General features: G+C 44.8%; 1 pseudogene; it reads left to right on the top strand.

Moving 5' to 3' along the window:
- Positions 1-8,865: 8,865 nt before the first annotated feature.
- Positions 8,866-9,994, top strand: LOC100451198 (large ribosomal subunit protein eL6-like; annotated as a pseudogene).
- The last annotated feature ends 268 nt before the right edge of the window (positions 9,995-10,262 follow it).

Below are 10,262 nucleotides of genomic sequence, written 5' to 3'. Positions count from 1 at the left end.
CCTGGAAGCTCATTTTGTCCCCGGGATGAGTTAAATCCTTATAAATGAGGAAACTAATGCTCAGAGAGGGAAAGGGACCAGCCCAAAGTCATACAGCAAGTGAGTGGAAAAAGGGGAAATGCACCTATCCAAGGCATTCTGAGGAGCAAAGCAGTGCACATAAAATGCTGAGCCATGTGCTGGCACATAGTAAGCAATTGATGAGCATTAACTGCTACTTTTGTGTAGTTGTGTGCTATTATTGTTAAACGAGACTAGACCCACATCTCCAGGCTTTAGGGCAGCCTCTTCCCAGTACCTAGCTTGGTGTCAAGCACAGTGTAGGAGCTCATTAAACATCTGTCAAATAAATAAATTAGCTCTATTCCTGCTCAGTGACCATCCAACTTCTGTGTAAACATCCCCAGTCTGAGACACTCTCTCCTTCCTTTAACGATACCCCATCCCATCTCTGGGCCCATCCATTAAACAGATCTACTTTATAATGAGTCTATTTTTAAAAATCTCCCTTCACCCCTTGTGCCCATTGGTTAGTCCTAGATTTAATCTCCCTAGCATTGAGCCTTTTACAAAAAGATTTTGATGTTAAATCAGAACATGTTGGTCCCTGGATAGAAACCATCCAATTAACCTCACTGGGTGGTAAAATATATATATATATATTTCATCAGTCATTCACCTCAAGAAAGAAAAGGTCGGTTTTATCTCAATAACAAAGAGGACACTTTAATCATGGCAAATCTGCTGAATAAATCAAAACAACAAGTTTGCAAGAGGCAAATGCCCTCTATTAGGTAAATTAAGACAAGCATCTCAACAGGCACCCATTACCCTGACAGGAGCAGAGAGGAAGTCTTGTCTCTGTCAATCTTCCCTCTGGAAAGACAGTATTGATTAAATGCTGACACATATTTGTGTCTGAAGAGCAGGAAAGAACAACAAACCAAAGGGATGCATCAGGCATCATCTTTCCACTCAACAGCACACGTAACAATTGCCACCTCACAGTTTTATACAGTTCTTTTTGCACTCTTTTAAAAAACGCTCATCAGTAATCCCAGCACTTTGGGAGGCCGAGGCGGGCAGATCACCCAAGGTCAGGAATTCGAGACCAGCCTGGACAACATGGTGAAACCCCATCTCTACTAAAAAAAATACAAAAATTAGCCAGGCGTGGTAGCACACGCCTGTAATCCCAGCTACTTGGGAGGCTGAGGCATGAGAATTCCTTGAACCCAGGAGGCGGAGGTTGCAGTGAGCTGAGACCACATCATTGCACTTCAGCCTGGGCGACAGAGTGAGACCCCGTCTCAAAAAATAAAAACAAAAAATGCTCATCAGTTTATTTCACCTTCATGGAAATCTTATGATATAAGTAAAGAAAGTGCTCGATTTTACAGATGAGGAAGTAAGACAGAGAGTGGCCAGTCACGAGACAAGCCAACCATTTATTCATTCATGTGGCAAATTATGATTGCATCCTGACTCCATGCCAGGCATTGGGCTAGGCTCCGCAGATGTGATGGTGAGCAAAACAGACACATTCTCTGCTTCCACATCCCTTAAAATAGAGAGGGGGGAAAACAGAAGGTTAAACAAACATATCAGATAAGTGATAGGATAGAGAAGGCAGGGTAGGAGGAGCATCAAACCTAGCCCAGGATGGGTCATGAAGGGTGAATAGGATGCCACCAAGCAGAGACTTTGACCCTAAGGCGGTAGAGGAAGTCAGCCCTATGTACAGGCAATAAAGGGGTGCATGGGCATAGCCTTTGGAGAATTTAAAAACAATAAGAGTCAGTCTGATTTTATTATCAGCATGCACCAGCAATTCCAAATAATGTCAGTGATAAAATACTAAGAGGGTCAGCTTAAATGGGAGAAGTCGGACGTAAGGCAGTAGACAGTGCTGAGAACCATCATACCAGCAAAGCATGCATGCACACACACACATTCCTATGCACGCACACACACACACGCACACAATCACAGCAAACAAGGGGATGAGAAACGAATGGTATATCCAGATGCTTTCAGATGTTGAAGGCTCCTGGGGCTTCAGAACTTCCTGGAATTCCATGGTGTAAGAGTTGAGATGTAATGAGATGTGACCACTACATTGTAAGGTAACAGGCAAATCCAGAAGCCAGGCTCCTCGTAATGACCATCTGGTTTGCCAGAGAGAATAAATATTCAACATAAGTCACAAGATCTCCCTGGCAGTCCCTTAGCCAGTACAATAGCCAGGGCAAGCCAGAGTTGAAGGGGCTTCACAGAGTTGAAGCGGCATCTCACCAGACTGACATGAAGAGAAAAAGAGCATTTATCTTCAAACTTCCTCTTTCAACGTAAGCCTCTGAGCCTAAAGCGATATACCTAGGCCAGGAAGAAGAGAATGACAGACATTAGGGAAAGAGAAGGTACTTCACAATTCTAACACTGTTGCTGTGAATTGATTTTTCAAAGCATACAAATGGGAAATGCCTCTAATTCAAGGCATGAGGAATTGGCCCATGTGATTACGGAGGCTGAGAAGTCCCATGATCTGTTGTCAGCAAGCTGGAGACCCAGGCAAGCCAGTGGTGTAGTCCCAGTCTGAGTCTGAAGGCCTGAGAACCAAGGAGACCTGTGGTGTAAATCTCAGTCCAAGGGCAGAATAAGACCAAGATCCCACTTCATGCAGCAGGCAGGAAGGGGCCAAATCCCTCCTTCCTCTGCTTTTTGTTCTACTCAGGCCCTCAGCTGATTGGAGAGTGCCCATCCACATTGGGAAAGGCAATCTATTTCATGGAGTTCACCAATTCAAATGCCAGTTTCATCTGGATATAGATACATCCTTGCAAACACATCTAGAAATAATGTTTAAACTGGATACCCTGTGGCCCAATCAAGTTGACGTATTAAAATTAACCATCACAGGCCGGGCACGGTGGCTCACACCTATAATCCCAGCACGTTGGGAGGCCAAGACAGGTGGATCACTTGAGGTCAGGAGTTCAAGACCAGCCTGGCCAACATGGCAAAAATCCCATCTCTACAAAAAGTAGCCGCACATGGTGGCGCACGCCTGCAATCCCAACTACTCAGGAGGCTAAGGCAGGAGAATAGCTTGAACCCAGGAGGTGGAGGGTGCAGTGAGCCAAGATCATGCCACCACACTCCAGCCTGGATGACAGAACAAGACTCTGTCTCAAAAATAAGTTTAAATTAAATTAAATTAAATTAACCATCACAGTGAGATTAATGGTTCTTTTTGTGAACTATGGCTTTTGAAATAGGTTTTGTGTGGATATTTTATTCCCACTTTCATTCCTTTACAGCAGAGGGGATCCACAGTACAAATGAACCCAGCTTTTTGTCCTGTTTGGCTCCTCACACCTCTGACTCCCTCTCAGTCGTCTTCTTTCTATTCTCAACTTTGACTTCTCTTCTGTAATCACTTTCGCCCAGCTCTGAGCCCTAAACTCGTTTGTTTTCCAGATGCATAAAATGCTTTGCCTTTCCTCAGTCAACAAAATTTATTAAAGTTATCTTGTTATAAGTTGGCTACTCCAGCGTCCCTTCTCCAGCTGACATAAATTCCTAACACAACTCCTCTGTGCTTCATTACTGTGAGCAGGGAGTAGCTTTTATCACATTGCTATAGGTGCACAAACGTGGCCAGGTAGCTCCGAAATATAAAGATATAAAAAGCTCTAGCCACAATGCTCTGAGCCAGACTCCCACTCAATCAGGCAAATAAAGTTTCTCTTCCGCCCCATGGGACCTCTAAGATTACAATTGATACGGTTCTACTCTTTACATTGTTGAAAATATTTATTGTCAGCGTGTGGCCTGGGGCCTCTGGTGGCCCATAATAAGCCTTTACTGATTCATTTAACAAGTATGGAGCAACTGCTATTTAGAAGCTCTACCTTCAGTTCCTTTGTATGAAAACTATTTTCATTCCACATATCACCATCTAAAATCTTTTTACCTTTGTTCATTCTCTCTCTCCCAACAAAATATATGGTCCATGAAAACACAGACCCAGTTTTGCCCAACACTGTATCCCCAGTGCTAAATGCAATGTCTGATGCACAGCAGACACTAGGCGAATATTCACTGGATGACTGATGAGGCAAAGTCACTGTAAGGACTTCTCATTCCACTCTAGGATTTTAGAAATGGAACAGCTTTTTTATGTCCTTGTGTTCGTAATACAATTAGGACTGGCTTTTCTCTCACACAAAAATCATCTTTTTTCCTCTCATTCCAGGCATTTTATCATTTGGATCTCAAAAAAGTACCTCTCTTCCCAGCCTCTACGAAGGGAATTTGGTCGAACACACATTGGAGGTCAAGGTCCAAGATGTCCTTGGTGAGGTAGCAGAATTTAACACGCTGGGAAAGTTTTAATACCTCTTTCTGAAGATGCCTGGGACACGTAATTGAATTAAAATATATTTAATACTTGCTCTATGCCAAGGATCTGGGAAGCCTAGTAAGAAATAGCACCACTTACTGGTTTATTGTACTGGGTGTGCATAAAGATTTTGTCTGACGGAGAAAACGGAGTTTCTCAGATTTTAAGAAAAAAAAAAAAAACAGGAAAACCACTCTCCTAGATAATGTTTAAGTTCTTTTCATCTCTGACCTTTTTCAGTCTCTCCTTTCTGCTGAAGGACTCCACACTCCCTTTTCCCTATACCCCTCACATTTGTAAAATAAATAGATTTACAATGGAGCTCTGAGTCTTACGTAAATCTATAAGCTGTCCAGTTATCCTTCCATTTGGAAAATGGCAATACAGCAATATATTATACAGATTTCTGGGCTTTCAAATCTTTTTCAATCTTTATAACAGCCTTTTAAACTTTGTATGACACTAAATTTCCTTTAAATTAGCATTTGAGAAAACTGGGATGGTGATGTTTGTTCAAAATCATATAGCATGCTGTGCCCAGAATTGGTAGGTTCCTGGTCTCACTGACTTGAAGAATGAAGCCGCAGACCGTCGCAGTGAGTGTTAACAGTTCGTAAAGATGGTGTATCTGGAGTTTGTTCCTTCTGATGTTCTGACGTGTTTGGAGTTTCTTCCTTCTGGTGGGTTTGTGGTCTCACTGGCTTCAGAAGTGAAGCTGCAGACCTTCACAGTTGAGTGTTACAGCTCTTAAGGCGGCACGTCTGGAGTTGTTCATTCCTCCCGGTGGGTTCGTGGTCTCCCTGGCCTACAGGAGTAAAACTGCAGACCTTCGAGGTGAGTATTAGAGCTCATAAAGGCAGTGCCAACCCAAACAGTTAGCAGCAAGACTTATTGGAAAGAGCAAAAAAACAAAGCTTCCACAGGCTGCAAAGACACCCAAAGGAGTTGCCACTGTGGGCTCAGGCAGCCTGCTTTTATTCCCTTATCTGGCCCCACCCACATCCTGCTGATTGGTTCATTTTACAGAGAGCTGATTGGTCTGTTTTACAGAGAGCTGATTGGTCCGTTTTGACAGGGTGCTGATTGGTGCATTTACAATCCCCGAGCTAGACACAAAAATTCTCCAAGTCCCCACTAGATTAGCTAGACACAGAGCATTGATTGGTGCGTTTACAAATCTTGAGCTAGACACAGAGTGCTGATTGGTGCATTTACAAACCTTGAGCTAGACACAGAGTGCTGATTGGTGCATTTACAAACCTTCAGCTAGATACAGAGTGCTGATTGGTGCATTTACAAACCTTCAGCTAGACACAGAGTGCTGATTGGTGTATTTACAATCCTTTAGCTAGACATAAAGGTTCTCCAAGTCCCCACCAGATTAGCCAGATACAGAGTGCTGATTGGTGCATTCACAAACCTTGAGCTAGGCACAGAGTGCTGATTGGTGTAGCTACAATCCCTTAGCTGGACATAAAGGTTCTCCAAATCCCCACTAGACTCAGGAGCCCAGCTGGCATCACCTACTGGATCCTGCCCCAGGGCCGCAGGCGGAGCTGCCCACCAGTCCCGCATCCTGCATCTGCACTCCTCAGCTCTTGGGCGGACCCGGCGCTGGGGAGCAGAGGGAGGCTTGAGCTGAGCAGGAGCCCATGGTGGAGGAGGGGAGGCTTGGGCATGGTGGGCTGCAGGTCCCAAGCCCTGCCCCACAGGGAGGCAGCTGAGGCCCGGCAAGAATTAGAGTGCAGTGCTGGCTGGCCGGCACTGCTGGCGTACCCGGCACACCCTCCGCAGCTGCTGGCCCAGGTGCTAAGCCCCTCACTTCCCGGAGCCGGCGGCCTGGCGGCTGCTGCTCCAAATGCAGGGCCCGCCCAGCCCACGCCCACCCGGACGAGCGAGTGATGCGCACAGCCCGGGATCCCAACCGCGCTTCTCCCTCCACACCTCACCACAAGTAGAGGGAGCCGGCCCGGCCTCTGCCAGCCCAGAGAGGGGCTCCCATAGTGCAGCGGCAGGCTGAAGGGCTCCTCAAGCACGGCCAGAGTGGGCGCAGAGGCCGAGGAGGTGCCGAGAGCAAGCGAGGGCTGCGAGGGGTGCCAGCAGGCCATCACCTCTCAATGCTATGGCTAAACCAAGACCAGACCCAATTCCTAATCTTGGGTTCTTTACGCTGGTTGAGGATGGCAAAATAAATGATATTCAGGCCAGTACTCTTATCTCCAACCCATGGCAGGCATTACTAATCAATCACTGCCCTCCTTCCCACTGTGCCTAGAGGCAACTTTTTAGAAGCCTTTTCAACACAGTGTTCTAGGTAGCCACTACCAATCAATTTCAGGTTGAAATCTGAGACTTGAAACCTATTTGCCTTCCCTGCACTAGCCAAGTTCTCTCTGTAAATTAGGAAGCCTGTGGTGCCAAGCAATACAGCAGTTAAAACTGCTACTTGCAGAAGGAGGATGAGTATGAGAGGAATACAAGGAAGGTGAGTTAGTAGAACAGAGACAGGATGAATGTTGAGTTTTTACATTCTATAGTTTCCTGAACGTCTTAAGACCTGGGTTTAATTTTGCTGTAGATGCTGTAGGAAGTAAGGATGAATCATTGTCACCACCATGAAATATTTAACTGTTACGTGCAAATGATTGTTAATTACATTCTCTGCCTCCATTAAAGAGGTAAATGACTATTTCAACTTCTCCCTGGGTGGCCAGTGTGTACATATTCCATCCCTAATTCTTCCATGAAAACATTTAAATGGTGCTTTTAACAACCTACCCAGCTTTAAAAGCAGCAGCTTTAGAGGTGATGTGCTAACTCTGAAATAGCATCTTACATAAACTTAAATGATCCTCAGTTATGGGAAAACAAATGTATGCACATCTCTTAGAATCTTTCTTTTTTTGGTGATTCTCATTCTTAATTTAGCAAAAATGCTAAATAATAAAAAAATTGATGCCTTACCTGAAAAGGTGAGTCGGCAACACCAACAGATTATTTCTTAGGCTGCATCTTTCATATTTTCTCCCAATAAATAAAACGATGCCTCTCAAATTAGCACTTAGCAGAACTAAAAACCTATTTATTATCTGCTGGATAACTGGAACAAAAATAGAAATGTGAGTTGCCCAAAGATTGATGACTTTCCCAGGATTCCAACCTAAACAAAGGTTGTTGAGTTCATCTGTGTCTGAGAACGCCCCCCTTTTGAGTTCTGCAAAGAGATTCCAAAAGAACCTTCTGTAAACTAGAGATAAACGTTTTCCCCAGCACTGCCTAATGGCTCTGCCTAAACTGAGCAGATGGGGCACCGGGGTGGGTCTACCCCTTGAGATCACTGAGCATTTTCCTATTTAATTGTACTTTGAAAGCAGATTGTTCTGCTCAGGCACCTGTGACCAGTAGCATTTGGGAATTTGCCCATCTTGTTTGATGGAGGTCATCCAACTTGGAGGTCACTCACTTCATCTTTTATCATAACTCCTTCCTCCAAATGATCCTTGAAGGTGGACACCTGGTACATCCTGGACATCAGCAGGCCTTGCGTTTTGACCCTGTTGGCCAATCCTCAATCTCAAGTCTCTCTAAATTAGCCATTAATAGCTACCATTTATTAAGCACTATTATATGCTGAGCACTGTCCTAGGAGCTTTATGGATATCATCACACAAGAACTCTAAGTAAGGGATAAGTGCTAAAGTCATTTCCACTTTACAAATGAGGAAACTGAGGCTGAGAAAGATTAAATGATTGCTCCCAGGTCACACAGCTAGTAGTGGGAGAGCCCCAATTAAAAGCCAGGATCCAGAGTCTTTGCACTAAGTTCAATGTAAACTTGCCACAGAGCCAATGACATTTCATTCAGACACTCAAGGAAATAATAGACATAGTAGATTCTTTTGTGATCCTCCAACCATCCATGTTGTTGTGTTGAATCAACAAAGCATTTTAATGTCAGAATCTAAAACACCAAAAAGATGGTTCTCTTACTTACCAACAATGGCTTAAAATTGATGTCATGGGCATTTTTCTTTTAGCTACCCAGCAGATTAAATTCTTTATCACCTTTGGGGAATTCTGCTGGTCCCTAACCTTAAGCATCTTGTTAAGGAGCCTGAAAATGTGGTGCTGTCTTCGTCTCTTCTTCTTTCTTTTGAGACAGGGTCTCATTGTCGCCCAGGCTGGAGTGCAGTGGCGTGATCATAGCTCACTGCAGCCTTAACTTCTGGGCTCCAGAGATCCTCCCACCTCAGCTCCCAAGTAGCTGGGACTACAGGCACATGCCATCACGCCTGGCTAATTTTTATATTTTTTTGTAGAGATGGAATTTTGTCATGTTGGCCAGGTTAGTCTCGAACTCCTGAGTTAAAGCAATTTGCCTGCCTCAGCCTCCCAAAGTGCTGAGATTACAGGCATGAGCCACCGCACCCAGCCTGGTGCTGTCTTTCTCATCTTGTAAGATGGCAGGTGAAAAAGTTGAGAAGCCAGATACTAGGGAGAAGAAACCTGAATCCAAGAAGGCTGATGCTAGTGGCAACGTGACAAAGGTTAACCTCAAGGCTAAAAAGCCCAAGAAAGGGAAGCCCCACTGCAGCTGAAATCCTGTCCTCATCAGAGGAATTGGCAGATATTCCCGACCTGCTATGTGTTCCAGAAAGGCACGTACAAAAGGAAGTATTCAGCGGTTAAATCCAAGATTGAAAAGGAGAAGTTTCTTGCAACTGTTACAAAACTAGTTGGTGGTGACAAGAATGGTGGTGCCCCAGTGGTTAAACTTCACAAGATGCCTAGCTATCATCCTACTGGAGATGCGTCTAAAAAGTTGTTGAGCGGCTGGGCATGGTGGCTCACACCTGTAATCCCAGCACTTTGGGAAGCTGAGGTGGGCGGATCACCTGAAGTCGGGAGTATGAGATCAGCCTGGCCAACATGGTGAAACCCCTTCTCTACTAAAAATACAAAAATTAGCCAGGCATGGTGGTACGCACCTGTAGTCCCAGCTACTTGGGAGGCTAAGGCAGGAGAATCGCTTGAACCCAGGAGGCAAGAGGTAGCAGTGAGCCGAGATCGTGCCACTGCACTCCAGCGTGGGCGACAGAGCAAGACGCTGCCTCAAAAAAAAAAAAAAAAAAACCCTGCAGTCAGCATGCCAGAAAACTGCAAGCCAGCATCTCTCCCAGGACCATTCTTCTCATCCTCACTGGGCGCTACAGAGGCAAGATGGTTTTCCTGGAGCAGCTAGCTGGGCAATGGCTTTTACTTGTGACTGGACTTCTGGTCCTCAATTGAGTTTCTCTGCAAAAAACACACCAGTAATTTGTCACTGCCACCTCTAAAAAATGTGAAAATCTCAAAACGTCTTACTGATGCTTACTTCAAGAAGAAACTACAGAAGCCCAGACACCACAAAGGTGAGATCTCTGGTGCAGAAAAAGAGAAATATGAAGTTATAGAGTAGCGCCTAGTTGATCAGAAAGCTGTGGACTGGCAAATTTTACCAAAATCAAAGCTATTCCTCAGCTCCAGGGCTAACTGTGATCTCTGTTTGCCCTGACGAGTAGAATTTATCCTCACACATTGATGTTCTAAATTTCTTAAGAAGAATCAAATTAAATAAATGATATATTTTTTTAACGTAGTGCTCACCTTCCCAACCCCTCTTGAAAGCAGGGCACCCAGAACTTTGAAGCAGCAGCTAGAGATGCAGAGAATACGAGATTGCAAAGAATCCATCCTGGGGGCAGGTGATAGCAAAACAAAATCCCATTCCCAGGAGAAGTAGGGTCAGCGGTGTTCACTGTATGTAGCTAGCAGCACCTCTGCAGGCTGTGGTAATCAGGCTCAGTGGCAGGCACTG

Source organism: Pongo abelii, chromosome 4 (genome assembly GCF_028885655.2).
Source record: "Pongo abelii isolate AG06213 chromosome 4, NHGRI_mPonAbe1-v2.0_pri, whole genome shotgun sequence".
Lineage (NCBI taxonomy): Eukaryota > Metazoa > Chordata > Mammalia > Primates > Hominidae > Pongo > Pongo abelii.
Note: the sequence above shows the minus strand (reverse complement) of the source record. Positions and strands in the feature narration are given on the sequence as shown.